Genomic DNA, 17,047 nt, shown 5'->3' with positions numbered 1-17,047 from the left:
GGACGAGAGCAGGTACAGACTTAAAAGGATGGGATCATCTAGGCATAGTGACCATAAAACATAGTCCTTAAGCTAGTAACTGCGAAGTACATAAGCATTATAAGACCAGGTTAATATATTGGACTAAAATTGAGATTGAGGGGTTGAGAATAGATCTTGGGCAACTAAAATGGACAACAACATTGGCAAGCAAAATGCAGAAGAGAAATGTGAAACACCTAAAATGGTATTCAACAGATTTCAGGAAAATATATTCCACTAAAAAGCACGGCCAAACTAAACACTAATGGTGGATGAATAAAGACATAAGGGAAACATTGACATAAAGACAAAGGCATACACTAAGTAAATGGACAGCAGGCAAGGGGGAATACGAAGAGATTAGGAGATAAATAGAAAAACAATTTGGAAGGCAAAGAGTTTCTTTGAAATTGAATTATCAAGGAACATAAGACAAAACAGGCTGCGTCTCTTTTCTGTTGGAAGGAGAAGACTGAAGAGTGACCTATTAAAAGTCTTTAAAATTAGGAAAAGTTATAAACGAGTAGATAGAGAGACATTGTTTCCACTTGTCGTGATGGGCAAAACTAGAAGCCATCAATTTAAGATAGTCAGCAAGGAATCAAATTGGAACATTAAATAGGAACTTATTTACCCAGAGAGTGGAGATATTATGGAACTCGCAACCATATGCGATAGTTGAAGCTAATAGTTTAGATACACTTAAGCGGAGTCTAGATAAGCATTTGAGGGAGAAATGATAGAATATTATGCTGATAGAGTTCGATGATGTATGCTGGGAGCAGGCTAGAGTGGAACATATATGCTAGCATTGACTAGTAAGGCCGAATGGTCTGTTTCTTTATTATATATTCTATCTAATGCTATGTAAACTTTGTCCCGTTCTCTCTCTCTGTCTGATCCTCTCTTGTTTGCTCTCTCTGTATCTGACTCGCTTCTCCTGCCTAACTCTCTTTCAATCTGACTGTCTCCCTGTCTTTGTGCCTCCCTTTTCGCTCTCTCTGTCTTCTCCTCTTTCTTTTTTTCTCGCTTTCTTTCTCCATCTCTCTCTCTCTGTCTGTCTGTCACTCTGTATGGGCACAAAGGATTGGGGGAGATAGATAGCACTGCAATATTTAATAGTACAGTATTGTGTTGGCTCAGAGAGAGTCTACAAGAAGGTCTAAGATAGGTTTAACGTGCATGTGTGTAACAGCAAGAAGCATGATAAAAAATGGTTCGTGAGCTGCAGGTGCAAACAGCCACATGGAAATATAATACTGTGGCGATAACTGAGACCAGGCTCAAAAAAGGCAGGATGGGTTATAAATATTCCTGGATATAAGGAGTTCAGGAAAGATAGGGAAAGAAAGAATGGAGGTGGGGTTGGTAGTATTGATTAGGGGGAATATTACAGTGATGGAGAGAGAGAGGATGTGCTTCTGAGGTCAAGGACATCATCTATTTGATTAGAGTAAAGAAACAATAGATCAGCCTTTAAACTGCTAGGTTTATTCTATAGGCCAGAAACTAGTGGGCCGGATATAGAGGAGCATCTTTGCAGGGAAATAACAGACCGGTGCTACAACTATAGAGTAGTGATAATGGGGGACTTCAACTTTTCAAGTATAGAATGCGATAGTAATGGTTTAAAGTGCAGAGAGAAGCAAGAATTTCTGAGGTGTGTTCAGGAGAACTTTCTTGATCAAATCAAATCAAATCAAATCAAATCAACTTTTATTGTCATTGTTAGTGCACAAGTGCAGTACAACGAAATGTAGGCTTGCGGCTCCCGAGAGTGTACAATTTGGATTAGGGCACTTAAACATTTCAACATACATTTGTACATATATATTAGCATAAATATGACCATAATAAAGTGCATCGGCAGATGTGCAGGCTTTAGTGTTTATTTGTGGAGTTCAGTAGGATGACAGCCCTGGGAAAGAAGCTGTTCCTAAATCTGGTCGTACGGGTGCGAATGCATCTGTACATTGCAGGCTAAATGAAGAAGGAGGCATTGAGGGTTCTGTTTCTGGGGAAATTTGGGGAACAGTGATCACCGTATCATACGGTTTAGATTAGCTATGGAAAAGAACAGGGTGTAATCAAGAGGAAAAAAAACTTCATTGGAGGATGTCCAATTACATTGGGCTGCCAATGGATCTGGCCCAGTAAAACGAAATCAACGATTGGCAGGCAAAACTGCAATCTAACAATGGGCTGCCTTTAAAGATGAGATGGTTCGGGTACAGTCGAGGTACATTCCCACGAGGGGGGATGGTAGGGAAACAAATGTCAGAGCTCCCTGGATAACGAAAGAGTTAGAGAGGGAATTGAAGCAGAATAAGGGTGCCTACATGTTAGGTTGAGAATACAAGTGAGAGCCAGGATGAATATAGAAAGTTCAGAGGTTAAGTGAAAAGGAAGTATGAGGGGCGAAAAGAGAGTATGAGAATAGATTGGCAGTTAACATAAATTGAAATCCTCAAGTCTTCTATCAGCATATATATATTAAACGGGTAGTAAGAGGCGGGATGTGCCTAATTTGGGACCTAAATGGAGGCAGAGGGCCTGGCAGAGATACGAAATGAGTACCTTGCATATGTCTTTAACAAGGAAGAAGATACTGACAAACTCATATTGAGAGAGGAGGTATTTGAGATACTTGACAAGATAAAAATAATAAAGAGAAGTTACTAGCTGGCTCTGTTAAAGTAGATAATTAACCAGAACCGAATGGGATGCATCCTAGGATGCTGCGAGAAGGAAAGGTGGAAAACCCAGAGGCACTAGGCATAACCTTCCAAGACTCCTTAGATACGGGGATGGTACCAGAAGACTGCATAATCGCAAATGTTACACCATTGTTCAAAAAAGAGTGTAAGGATAAACCCAGCAATTACATGCCAGCCAGTTTAACCTCGATAATGGGGAAGATTTTAGACACTATTTTCCGAGGCAAATTTAAGAGTAACTTAGACAATTTGGTGCAGGCTCGATGGGCCGAAATGGCCTCTATCTGCACTGTGAGGTTTCTGTGATAAGTAAGTAAAGCCAGCACGGATTTGTTAAAGTCAAATCGTGTTTACCTAACCTGTTAGAGTTTTTGATGAGGTAACAGATAGGGTTGATGAGGGCAATGCGGTTGTTGTGGTGTACATGGACTTCCAAAGGCTTTCATAAAGTGCCACGTAATAGGCATGCCAGTAAACTTGATGCCACTGGAATAAAAGGGACAGTGGCAGCATGGATAAGTAGTTGGCTTAATGAGAGGAAGTAGAGAGTTGTAAACGTTTGTTTATCGGATTGGAGGAAGGCACGTAGTGGTGTTCTCCATGGGTCGGTACTCCGACCACTGCTTTTCTTCATGTATATCAATTACTGAACTTGAGTATATCAATTATTGAACTTGACGTTCAAAAGTTTCAGATGACACAAACTTGGGCGTATAGTGGAAGTGAGGAGAGTAGTGGTAGACTTTAAGACGACATAAACAAGCTGGTGGAATGAACGGACACATGGCAGATGAAACTTAAAGCAGAAAAGTGAGAATGAATACATTTTGTTAGGAAGAAAGAGTAGAGGCAAAATAAAATAAGGGTAACATTCTAAAGGAGGTGCATGAACAGAGAGACCTGGAGGTCTATATGCAAAATTCTTTGAAGGTGGCAGGTCAGGTTGGGTAAGAGGTTAAAAAAAATCAAAAGGGATCCTGAGTATCATAAATAGAGGCATGCAAAGCACAAAAGCAAGGAGGTTATGATGGTCATTTATAAAACACTGGTCCGGCCTCACCTGGAGTATCCTATCCAATTCTGTGTGCCGCTCTTTATGAAGGAAGAGAAGCCCTTAGACAGAGTGCAGAAATTATTTACAAGAATAATTCCAGCGATGAGGGATTGGAGAAGCTTGGATTGTTCTCATTAGAACAGAGGAGGTTGAGAGGAGATTTGATAGAGGTGTTCAAAATCATGGGAACTCAACATTCCAGGATATTTCATTTACTGAATGGAGAAGGAGGCGGGTTGGGGCTGGATAGCCATCATAATAAACGAGAGAATAAAGACTGTAGAGAGAAAGGATCTTGGCTCATAAAAACAAAATGTAGAATCAGTTTGGTTGGAGCTACGAAACAAGAAGTGCAGTAAACACTAGTGGGAGTAATTTATAGGCCCGCTAACAGTGCTTCTGGTGTCGGCAGAGTATAAATCAGGAAATTAGAGATGCATGTAACAGGGGAAATACAGTAATCATGTGAGACTTTAACTTGCATATAGACTGGGCAAACCAAATTTGCAGTAACAGCGCAGAGGAAGAGTTCATGGAATTCATTCAAGAAAGATTTCTAGATCAGTATGTCGAGTAACCTACTAGGGAATTCGCTATTTCATATGTACTATTGTACAAAGGGACAAAATCAATTAATAACCTTGTAGCAATGGAGCTTCGGGGGAGCAGTGATCATAATATGATAGAAATTTACGTTGCGTTTGAGAGTGATTTCATTAAGTTCGAAAATAGGGTCCTAAACCTGAACATAGCAAATTACGTAGGTATGAGAAGCGAGGTGTCTGAGATAGTTTGGAAATGTAGAACAAAAGATATGATATTAGGAAAGCAATGGAAAATATTTAAAGAAATAATTCATAATGCGCGATGAATCAACATTCCCTTAAGGAATAACAACAACACAGGAAAAATGGTCCAACCTTGGCTGCCAAGAACAATTGAAGATAGCATTAGATTAAAGGAAGAGGCCTATAATGTTGCCGAAAATAGTAGTAAGCCTGAGGATTAGGAGGATTTAAAATTCTGAAAAGGAGTATAAAGAAATTGATTAATAAGCAGAAAGTAGAATATGAGTCTAAACTAGCGAGATACATAAAAACAGACTTAAAAATCTTCTATAGGTATGCGAAAAGGGAAAGACTAGTCAAAGTAAACATATGTCCATAACAGGCTGAGACAGGAGAACTAATAAAGTGGAATAAGGAAATGGTAGAGAAATTAAACAAATACTTTTTGTCTGCCTTCACGGAAGAAGATGCAAAAAACAATCCCGAAATAAAGGAGAACCAAGGGTCCAGCGAGAATGAGGAACTGAAGTAAATTAGTATTAGTAAAAAAGTAGTACTGGAGAAATTAATCGGACTGCAAGCTGATAAATCCCCTGGACCGGAAGGCCTACATCCTAGGCTTTTAAAAGAGGTAACTATGGAGTTTGTGGATGCATTGGTTGTCATTTCCAAAATTCCCTAGATTCTGTAACGCTTCCTGCAGATTCGAAGGTAGCAAATGTAACCCCACTATTTAAGAAAGGAGCGAGAGAGAAAACGGGCAACTATAGACCAGTTAGCCTGTCATCAGTAGCAGTGGAAGTGCTAGTATCTACTGTTAAGGACGTGGCAACTGGGAACTTGGAAAATAATACAAGAATTGGGCAGAGTCAACACGGATTTATGAAAGGGAAATCGTGTAGGACAAATCTGTTAAAGATTTTTGAGTTTGTAACTAACAGGATATATAAGGGGGGACCAGTGGATGAAGTGTATTGGGATGTTCAGCAGGCATTCGATAATGTCCCATACAAGAGGTTATTAAACAAAATTAGAGATCATGGCATTGGGGGTAATATACTCGCATGGATTGATGATTGGTTAAAGACAGAAAACAGAGTAGGAATAAACGGGTCATTTTCGGGTTAGCAGGCTGTAACTAGTGGGGTACCACAAGGATCAGTGCTTGGACCTCAGCTATTTACAATCTATATCAATGATTTTTATGAGGGGACCAACTGTAATATATCCAAGTTTGGTGGTGACACAAAGCTAGGTGGGAATGTTGTGAGGAGGATGCGAAGAAGTTGCAAGGGGATATAGAAAGTTTAAGCATGTGAGCAAGAACATGGCAAATGGAATAAAATGTGGAGAACTGTGAAATCAGTGTATTGTTTAAATGGTGAGAGATTGGGAAACGTTGGTATTCAGAGGGACCTGGGTGTCCTTGTGCACGAATCGCTGAACGTTAACATGCAGGTATAGGAAGCAATTAGGAATGCAAATGGTATGCTGGACTTTATTACAAAAGGATTTGAGTTTAAGAGTAAAGAGGTTTTACTGCAATTATTTATTGCCTTTGTGGGATGCACACCTGCAGTATTTTGTACATCTTTCGTCACATTACCTAAGGGAGGATATACTTGCCAGAGAGGGAGTGCAGCAAAGTTTGACAAACCGATCCCTTGGATGAGGTGATTATCCTACGACGAGCAGTTGAGTAGACTAGGTCTATATTCTCTAGTGTTTGGTTGAATGAGAGGTGAACTCATTGAACCATACACAATTCTTACAGGGCTTGTTAGTATCGAGGCAGGGAGGATCATTCCCCTGGCTGGCGAGTCTAGAACCAAGGGTCACAGACTCTTAATAAGAGTGCGGTCATTTAGGACTCAGATGAGGAGAAATTTCTTCACTCAGACTGTGGTTAATCTTTGCAATTTTCTACCGCAGAGGGTGTGGCGGCTCAATTGTTATATATATTCAAAGACGACATCGATAGATATTTGGATATTAAAGGAATTAAGGGAAATGGGGATAGTTCAGTAAAATGGAGATGAGGTAGAAGATCAGCCAAGATCTTATTGAATGGTGGAGCAGTGCGAAGGGCCGATTGGCCTACTGCTGCTCCTAAGTTTTATGTTCTTATGTTCTTATTCGGGTTCTAGGAAATATAGATAGAGGTAAACTGTTCCCATTGGTGGAAGGACCGAGAACGAGAAGGCACAGATTTAAGTTGATTGGCAGAAGAACCGAAGGCGACGTGAGGAAAAACTTTTTTACACAGCGTGTGTTTAGAATCTGGAATACACTGCCTGAGAGGGTGGTGGAGGTAGATTCAATCGTGGCTTTCATTGAATAATTACCTGAAGGAAAACAAATGCAGGGCTCTGGGAAAAGGGCGGGGGAGTGGGACCAGCTGAAGTGCACTTCCAGAGAGCCAGCAAGGGCTCGATAGAATGGCCTCCTTCTGTGCTGTAACCATTCAATGATTCTATGATTCTATCTTTATCTGCCTGCCACTCCCTCTGCCTATTTCTCTCCTTCTCTCTCCTTGTCTCTTCATGGCTCACAGTCTCTCTCTCTCTCTCTCTCTGAGTCTCTGTCTCTCTCTCTCTAATTTCTGACTCTTTCTTTCTCTCTCTTCCTGCATATCTCTCTCTCTGTCTTTCTCTCTCTGTGTCTCTCTCTCTCTGTCTTGCTCTCTCTTTCTCTGTCTCATTATCCGTCTGTGTCTGTCTTTGTCTGTCTGTCTATCTTTTTTGTGTGTCTCTCTCTCCTTTTATCTGTCTCTCTTACTCTCTTCCTTTCTCTACATCTGTCTCTCCCTCTCTTTGATTCAGTATCTCATTCTCTCTGTTTTGATCTACCTTTCTCTCTGTCTCTGTCCCTCTCTCACGCTAACTGACTCGCCATCTTCATGGCTGTTCCTTTCTTTCTCTGACCTTCTCTCCATTTTTTCTCGGTCTTTGTTTCTCTATCTGCTTCTCTCTCTTCGTTAACCCTTTAAATCTCCCTCTATGTCTCACTCGCCCTCACTCTGTCTCTTCCTGTCGCACTCTCTTTGCCACTCTCCCTCTTTCTGTCTTCCTCTGCCTCTGTCTGTATCTCAATTTCTCTCACTTTGTTTTTCTCTCTATGTCTCTCTCTGTCTGTCTGTCTCTCTGCCTCTACGCGGCGCTCCCTTTGTCCCTCTGATTCTCTGTGCCTTTCTCTGCCTCTCACTGTCTATCTCACTCTGTCTCCCTATCTCTGTCTCGCTCACTGTCTGTCTAGAACTCCCTCTCCTTGCCTCTCCAACCGTCCCTCATCTCTCTATATCTTGCGCTGTCTCTCTTCTTACTCTTGCTATCATTCGCTCCAAATTTATCTCTCTATTTCTACATCTCTCATCCTGCCTCTGCTTTCTCGTTCGATTTCATTGTGTCGTATAACATTGGCTGTACTTTCCCCTCTGACTCTCCCTATCTCTCTCTCTCTGCCCCCTTTGTTTTCACTCCCTATCTCGCTCTCTGTATCTCTCGTTATATCTGTCTCTATTCCCTCTCAGTGATTCTTTCTCTCTCTTTCTCTATTCTTCTCCATATAATTTTTTTCTCTCTCCATCCCTGTCCCTCGTTCTATATCACTCTTTTACCCATGCTGTCTTTCTTTCTCCCTCTATCTATCTGTCTATCTCCCCGTGCCTCTCTGTCCTTACATTTCTCTATTTCTTCCTAATCACTTTGGGAAATATTGATGTTTGACATTGAGCTCCTCTTTCCAGTAAGGCCTGTAGAACTTCCGTGTTAATATCATAGATTCATAAGATAATAGAGCACAGAAGTAGGCCATTCTGCCCAAAATACTTGAACAGGCACTTTGATATAGCGATTCAACGAATCCCATTCGCCTCCCGTCTCCCCGGAGCTACTATATGTTCTTCAAGTAGTTAACCAGTTTCATCTTGAAAGTTATTATTGAACCTGTATCCACCATCCTTTCGGGCAGTGCATTCCAGATCATAACAATTTGCTGTGCAAATAGCACGTTTCTCATGTCGCCTCTCGTTCTTTTGCTAATTACCTTAAACATGTTTCTTCTCGTGACCAAACTTTCTGTCACTGGAAAAGGCTAAAACTAATTTAGTTTATCAAAAAAAATTATGATTTTAAACACCACCCCTAACTCTCTCCTAAATCGTCTCTGCTCTGAAGAGAACAACCCCAATTTCTCTAGTCTCTCCATGTAAATACGTCTTTCACCCCGGTACTATTCTAGTAAATCTTCCTAGCACAAAGGAAGATGGTTGTGGTTGTTGGACGCCAATCATCTCAGCTCCAGGACATCGTTGCAGGAATTCCTCAGGGCAGTGTCCTAGGCCCAAACATCTTGAGCTGCTCCATCAATGAGCTTCCCTCCATCATAAGGTCAGTTGTGGGGATGTTCGCTGATGTTTTCACAGTGTCCAGGTCCATTCTGAACTCCTTAGATGATGAATCAGTCCATGTACTCATGCAGCAAGACCTGTATGACATTCAGGCTTGTGCTGATAAACAGCAAGTGAGATTCACGCCACACTAGTGCCAGGCAATGACTATCTCCAACAAGCGAGAGTCTAACCATCACCCCTTGACATTCAATGGCATTACGATCACCGATTCCCCCACCATCAACATCCTGGGCAGCACCTCCCAAACCTGTGACCTCTATCATCTAGAAGGACAAGAGCAGCATTCTGGGATGTGGCCGTCACTAGCAAGGCTTGCATTTGTTGTCCATCCCTAATTGCCATTGAGAAAGTGATGTTCAGCTGCCTTTTTGAACCGCTGCATTCCACGTGGTGAAGATACTTCCGTAGTGCTTTTGAGAGGGAGTTCCAGAATTTTCACCCAGCGTCGATAAAGGAACGCTGATATATTTCCTATTAAATAGGGTGTGTGCCTTGGAGTGGGACTTTCAGGTGATTGTCTGCCCATGTGCCTGCGGCCTGCACCACTACACTTTCCTTGGCACAGTTTGCAAAAGGTCAGGGGATGGGAGGTGATATAAAGAAATACTTGCATGCATATAGCGCCTTTCAGGACCAACAGACCTCCCAAAGAGCTTTACAGGAAATGAATACTTTTTGAAGTGTAGTCACTGCTGTTATATAGGAAGCGTAGCAGCCAATTTGCACACAGCAAGCTCCCACAAACAGCAATGGGATAATGACCAGATAATCTGTTTTATTGATGTTGATTGAGGGATAAATATTGGTCAGGACACCTGGGATATCTCCCCCGCTCTTCTTCGAAATAGTGCCATGAGAACTTTTATGTCCACCTGAGCAAGCAAATGGGGCATTGGTTAATGTCTCTTCTGAAAGCCAGCACCTTTGACAGTGCCGCCCTCCCTCAGTATTGCACTGGACTATCAATCTAGATGTTTGTGCTCAAGTCTCTGGCATGGGACTTGAACAAGCAGACTTCTGATTTGGAGGTGAGTATTTTACCACCTGAGTCATGGCGGGGAGCACGAGAACACGAGATCGAAGGAAAGAGAGTAGAGCTGCTCGAACGGGGAGAGAGTAGAGGGGATAGACTTGGGGACGTAGGAGATGGGTTCGAACCAGGGAAAGGAGAGGGGATCGACAGGTGGAGATAGGAGAGGGTTTCGGAGGGTCTATAGAAGAGGGGATATAAGATGAGAGGGGATCGAAGTGGACAAAGAAGAAGGACGTGAAGGAGGGAAAGATGAGAGAGAATCGAAGTGGGAGAGAGGAGAGGGATTCGAAGGGGAAGTATGAGAGGGGATCGAAGGGGAGAGTGGAATGAGGATCGAGGTGAGGAGAGCCGTGGTGATTGAAGGTGGAGAAGAGAGGGGTTCGAATGGGGAGAGGGGATCAAGTGAGGGAGAGTGCGGATCATAGGCGATAGAGATGATGTGAACGAAGGGGAGAGAGGGGAGTGGATCGAAGGGGAGAGAGAAGAGGGGATGGAAGGGGAGAGAGAAGAGGGGATGGAAGCGGCGAGAGGAGAGGATACCAAAGGCGGAGCGGTTGGCAAAGTGGGAGAGGAGAGGAATTCGAAGTGGAGAGGGAAGGGGGTGTCAAACTGGGGGGAGAGATCGGATTAAAGGGGAGAGAGGAGAGGGGATGGAAGGGGATAGGCAAGCGTGTATCAAAGTGGAGAGGGGATCGAACGGGCAGGGAGGAGAAATGAATGAAGGGGAGAGATGAGAGGGGATTGAAGGGAAGAGAGGAGAGGGGATCGAAGGGGCGAGAGAAGAGATGATCGAAAGGGGGAGAAGCGTTTGGAAAGCGATGAGCTAAGTGAGGGAGGAGCTTGGAGAGGTTCAAAAGTCAGGAACTCGGGGGGGAGAAGGTCAGGAAGTCGAGGGTGATGTCAGGAACTCGGGGAGTGAAGGTCAGGAACTTGATGGGGCGAGTGCGGTGAAAACAGTGCGGGGTGAGAAAGAACGTAACCCATGTATAATGGAAGAGGGATGAAAGCAAGAACGTAATCCTGATGGGAAGATAGATCACCTTCTCCCGCACTCTGTTAGCCCTGAATCACGTTCTTCCATCCCCACCCACTTTACACCTGCAACACGTTCTCTCACTCTCTTCATACACTTAATGAGGCAGCAGCGTAATAGCTACTCAATTGTCTGTTTATGATAAACAGGAGCGAACACGGAACAATAGTGAATCGACAGCCACTTCTACATCTGCCCTATTTTATTTAAAATCAATAAAAAATAAATTGGGGTGAGGCGCTATTGCCGATTTTGCATAACCAGCCAACATCAATGCCATGGTCTTTAAATGGTGGTGGACAGCCAGTGAGGTACTTGACTCTGGACAGAATGATCATCAGTTTAGCACAGAGAATGGAGACAGAGCTGGGTAAATTGTAATCGCCTTGGATCGGAAGCAGAATGGAAGCTGGGGATTTGGCAATGGTAGAAATTCACTGATAGGGATAAGGTGAATAGATAATAGATTGCAATTTAGCTTGGTCTTGAAACATAAATGAAACTGCAACGACAGTGGTAATTAGCAGTTAACAGACAATAAGCTCTAAATTATTAGTAGTAATGAATAAAAACAGAAACTGCTGGAAATGCTCAGCAGGTTAGTCAGCAGGACCAGGGGAGGGGAGGAAGGAAAAAAGGGAAGGGCTGTGTTAGGATGGCAGGCAGGAGAGATTAAAGGACATCCTCCATCATCCTCTGGATCAACCTCCGCCACTTCCGCCACCTCCAGCATGATCCCACCACCAGAAACATCCTACCCTCACCTTCTCTTTCAGCATTCCGAAGGGACCGCTCCCTCCGTGACACCCTGGTCCACGCCTCTATTACTCCCAACACCCATTCCCCTTCGCCGGGCACCTTCACATGCAAGCAGAGGAGATGCAACACATGCCGTTTTACCTCCTCCCTTCCCACTGTACAGGGCCCCAAAACACTCATTCTAGGTGAAACAGCGATTTATTGTACATCTTGCAATGTAATACACTGTAATCGCTGCTCTTCTAGATTGGGGAGACCAAACGCAGATTGGGTGACCGCTTTGCAGAACACCTCTGTTCAGTCCGTTAGGGTGACCCCGAGATTCCGCTCGCCTGTCACTTTAATTATCCACTGCACTCCCACTCTGACCTCTCTGTCCTCGGCCTCCTGCACTGTTCTAATTAAACTCAACCTAAGCTCGAGGAACAGCACCTCATCTTTCGATTAGGCACTTTTCAGCCTTCTGGCCTCAACACCGATTATAACAATTTCAGACTATAACCCCTGCCACATCCTATCTTTCTCTCTCTCTCACATGGCAGCTTTCGATCATTCTGCCATGCACATTTCATCTAGACTCATCTTTCTGAACTTGTCCCATTACCTTCTCCTTTTGCCTGCACCATCATCACTTCTGTCTCTTAATCTCTCCTGCCTTCCATCCTATCACAGAGCTTCCCTTTTGTTCGTTCCTCCTCTCTGCCCTTTCCCTGCTCCTATACTTTTTTAAAAACCTGTTCCATCTCCAAATTTTCCAGTTCTGACGAAGGGTCATCGACATTAAACGTTAAATCTGTTTCTCTCTCCACAAATGCTACTGACATGCTGAGCACTTCCTGCATTTTCTGTTTTTATTTCAGATTTCCAGCATCCGCAGTATTTTGCTTTGTATCAGCTATAAATTATTGCTTGATGAGGTGGTAAAAGCTGTGAGCTAGAAGCTGATTAAGCAATTGCAACTTGTTTGATTCGCAAAAGTTATATATGAGGCACTAATTTGCGTAAGCAGAGACTTGGAGACAGAGTTGGGTAAATCATAGTCAGAGTGGATCACAAGCATGTTCGAAGCTGGGAATTTGGTGATAGTATGAATTTGGTGGAGAGGAGGAAGGCGGTTTCTCAAATCCAACTGAATGGAAGAAGTGGAGCCACAGAACTCGAGGATTCAAAGTAAAGTATTGAATATTTAGATTCTTTGTATTTAATATCTCACTGGTTTTTGCTAAGCTTCAGTAGATTGCTTGGAGGAACGAATAGAACTATTGCAGTGTAGTTTAGAGCTAGTTAACAACAATTATATAAATCACCTTGTAGCTAAGCAGCTTATTTTGTTTCTAGTTATAATGGAAGGAAAACTAAGAACCGCAGTCTGTAACTGCTGCGCCATGTGGGAACTTCAGGAAGCTTATTGTGAGCTGAAGGCCTAACATTTCAGGAAGTGCCTCCAGCTGCTCGAATACACTTTGAAGGTTTCTGAGTTTGAGGGGCAGCTGGATTCACTTCAGCAAACAAGGATGCTGAAAGCGTCCTGGATCACTGAATCCAAGAGGTTGTCACACATAAGTCAGATATAGTTCAGAATACCATGTGGGTGGCCAGCAAGAAGCGTAGGAAGATGCAGGTAATTCAGTAATTCTCCGGGAGTGCGGCAATCTCAAACATATATTTAGCATTGAGTACCTTGGAGGTTGACCACACCTCAAAGGAGAGCCTACCTGCGTCTGGCACTGTGAGACAAGGACCGCACAGGGAGTGGCAGCAAACTGTAGGACTGCAGTACTAATTGGAGATTCGATAATCAGGGTGACAGACAGGCAGTTTTGCTAACGTCGACGTGAGGCCTATATCGTATGCATGCTTACTGGTGCCAGTGTAAGGGACATCATGGAGAGGGTCATAAGATCATAAGATCATAAGAAGTAGGAGCAGGAGTAGGCCATGATGTAAGAAAAAGGAGTCTTACCATCAAGTAACTTTAAAGTAAGCTTTAAGTAACTTATAAACACACTATATACAAGAGAGGTCTTTACCATGCCTCTGGTAGAAGCCTCTTACAATACTGAACAGACCAGTATTTATACCAGTCCAACAGGAAGTGACATGACAGGAAGTGATGTATGTACACAGTTCATAGTTCATAGTTCACAGTTCACAGGAAGTGATGACATAACTTCCCGGAAGTTATTATTATTATCACATTCTTCCCTCCTGCAGGATTAGGAGGCTGTGGTCTACCTTTTGGTCCGCAGCCGTCGAACAAGGAAGAGTTGCACCCATTTGGATTCCCGTCGTAGAGGGTCGCTGGTCCGCTTACATGCGGTTGGCCATTGGTCAGAGTCTGTGTGGCCTGGATTGCCCTGTGAAGGGTCGGGGAGATCATGGCTTCGAGTACGAGCCCCAATAGGTTCAAAGTCGGACTGCCTCTGTTCAGAGGGAGGTGCAGAGCTGGTCTGTGGCGGATCAGTACTTTCATGCACGGTACTGGGAGGGTCGCAACCTTGAGTACGTGGTTCTACCGGCACCAAGCTAGTTGGTGTCCGATCAGGATCCTGGAGAGGGGTACCCGATAGGTTCCAAGAGTTTCCTGGTGAAATGCCATCACCCGATGTCCCACTAGGTCCTGGTGGGCAGGGAGCCAGATCCCGTAATGATATGGTAGATTCTCGGCCGTCGGAATATCGTATGTTTGCATATGTGGGGTTGGCATCGGTTAGTTCGACCTCGTCTACGAGAGGGTCATTTTTAGATGTCCGAACGTATCTTCGGAGTAATACAGGTCCAGGGGTAGTTAGCCATGACGGGAGTGATGTCCCATGAGATGAGCGACGCTGGAATCCAAAGAACCGCTCATGAGGTGTAGTATTTGTGGCTGTAGAAAGCAGGGACCGTATAGAGTGCAATGCATCCGGAAGCACTGTTTCCCATTGCTGGTCTGGTAGGCCCCGAGATCTTAAAGCGAGACGTACGGAATTCCAGATGATACCGTTATACCTCTCTACCTGCCCATTTCCGATGGGATGGTATGGTGTTGTTTTGCTTGTAGCAATTCCCCGTTCTGAGAGGTAGTCCTTGAGTTCCCTTGACATAAAGGATGGACCCCGATCTGAGTGAATATAAGCTGGCATGCCACAGAGAGAAAATACCTGCTCAAGGCAGCAGATTACTGTGGACGCCAGCATATTGGAGCAGGGGAAGGGAAACGGAAAACGTGAATATTCGTCGATCATGGTGAGCAAATATGTGTTCCGAGTTGAAGAGGGCACTGGGCCCTTAAAATCGATGCTAAGTCGTTGCATCGGTTGGGTTGCATGTATGAGTATACCATCTGAGGGGCGGAAGAACTGAGGTTTCAATTCCGCACAAAGCTGGCATTCTGAGCATATTTTCTTTACATCTCCAGTGGAAAAAGGGAGATTCCGTGATCGTACGAAATGTAGCATGCGCGTAATGCCAGGATGACACAATCCATTGTGGACATCCATGAGAGTACAGGATGACATAGTGGAACAGAATGCCCGTGTGAGGGTGTCCGGGGCCACATTCTCCTTGCCAGGCCGATAGAGAATGGTATAACCAAAAGAGGCCAGTTCCATCCTCCAAAGTTGTATTTTATTATTCTTAATTTTAGTTCGTTTTCGATTATCGAGCATGAAGGCGACTGATCGTTGGTCCGTGATCAATGTAAAGTGCTGGCGAGCTAGAAAATGGTTCCACTTCCGTACTGCCTCTCTGATGGCTATGGCTTCTTTCTCAACCGGAGGATAATGTAGCTCGGCACCTTGTAAGGTCCTGGACATAAATGCTACAGGACGACCTTCCTGATTCAGAGTAGCCGAGATCGCCACCTCCGAGGCATCACATTCAACCACGAAAGGGAGATTCTCATCGATGGAGTGAAGAGCCGCTTTCTCCAACTGTTTTTTGAGAAGATTAAAGGCTGCAACAGCCGCTGTTCCCAGTGGAAATGATCTAGCATGCAGCAAGGGTTGGATTTTGTCCGAAAAATGAGGAACCCATTTAGCGTAGTATGCAAACAGACCGAGAGCCCGATGTAAAGAAGCCAGATTCTTAGGTGACGGGAGCTCTTGGAGCGGGCGAAGTCTTTCTGGGTCTGGCTTAATGATACCATTGCCTACGCAGTAGCCAAGGATGTTGATGGTCGGTTGCGATTCAACAGATTTGGATTCATTCAGGGTCAAATTACGGTGATGGAGGGCATCCCGAAATTTTTGGAGGTTGGCGTCGTGTTCCTGTTGATCGTGACCTGCAATGGTAATGTTATCAAGATAGGGAAAAGTGTCCCTTAGGTTTTCCTGCTTAACCAGGCCATCCATTGCCCGTTGGAAGACAGCCACTCCATTAGTAACCCCGAATGGGAGGCGACGAAATTGGTACAGCCGTCCATTAGCCTCAAAGGCCGTGTACTGCTTATCTGAGACCTTCAAGGGTACCTGATGATAGGCACTTTTTAAATCGTAAGTTGAGAACACTTTGTATTCGGCCAGTTTATTAACCATATCATCAATGCGTGGCAATGGGTAGGCGTCCAAGTCGGTATATTGATTGATGGTTTGCGAATAATCGATGCATAGTCGCTGTTTGTGAGGTTTTAGAGGGTTTTGACAATGACGACTTGAGCCCGCCAGGGCGACGAACATGGTTCGATAATATCCTCTGCTAGAAGTCGAGAGATTTCAGCCGCAATAAAAGATTGGTCTTCCTGATTAAAGCGCCGCGATTTCGTTATTATTGGTTTGCATTGAGGCGGAATATTGGCAAATAATGAGGGTTCATCAAGTGAAGCTGCTGACAATGCACAAAACGGTAATTTAGACGGTATATTAGAAATAGTAAGTCCGGGTTTGGATCCACCAACATCAATGGTGAGTTTCTTATGCTGTTTTTGGAAGTCCAGCCCTAAGAGGAGATCACTACATAAGTCCTTGAGCACCGAAAGTCGGGTGGAGGGATACATACGACCATGAAGTGTCATATCAACAACACAAAAGCCGCAGATTCTGGTATTAAGTGATGACTGAGCCATTGCAATTGCCTGGTCCGATGGGAAGACATGTAGTTTCAATTTCGCAACAATCTGTTCCTTAATGAAACTATCAGTACTTCCTGAGTCAATTAAGGCATCTAAGGTATGCCCTTTAATTGAAATTTTTGTGGCTGCATGAGACAGGTTCTGTGGGCAAGCAGCTGTAATTGATGTCGTTGCACAGAGA

The sequence above is a fragment of the Somniosus microcephalus genome, unplaced genomic scaffold, assembly GCF_052327205.1.
Source record: "Somniosus microcephalus isolate GS21.2 unplaced genomic scaffold, FLI_Smic_1.0 unresolved_chr4, whole genome shotgun sequence".
Classification (NCBI taxonomy): Eukaryota; Metazoa; Chordata; class Chondrichthyes; order Squaliformes; family Somniosidae; genus Somniosus; species Somniosus microcephalus.
The sequence above is the reverse complement of the archived record's forward strand: the minus strand, read 5'-3'. Positions refer to the sequence as shown.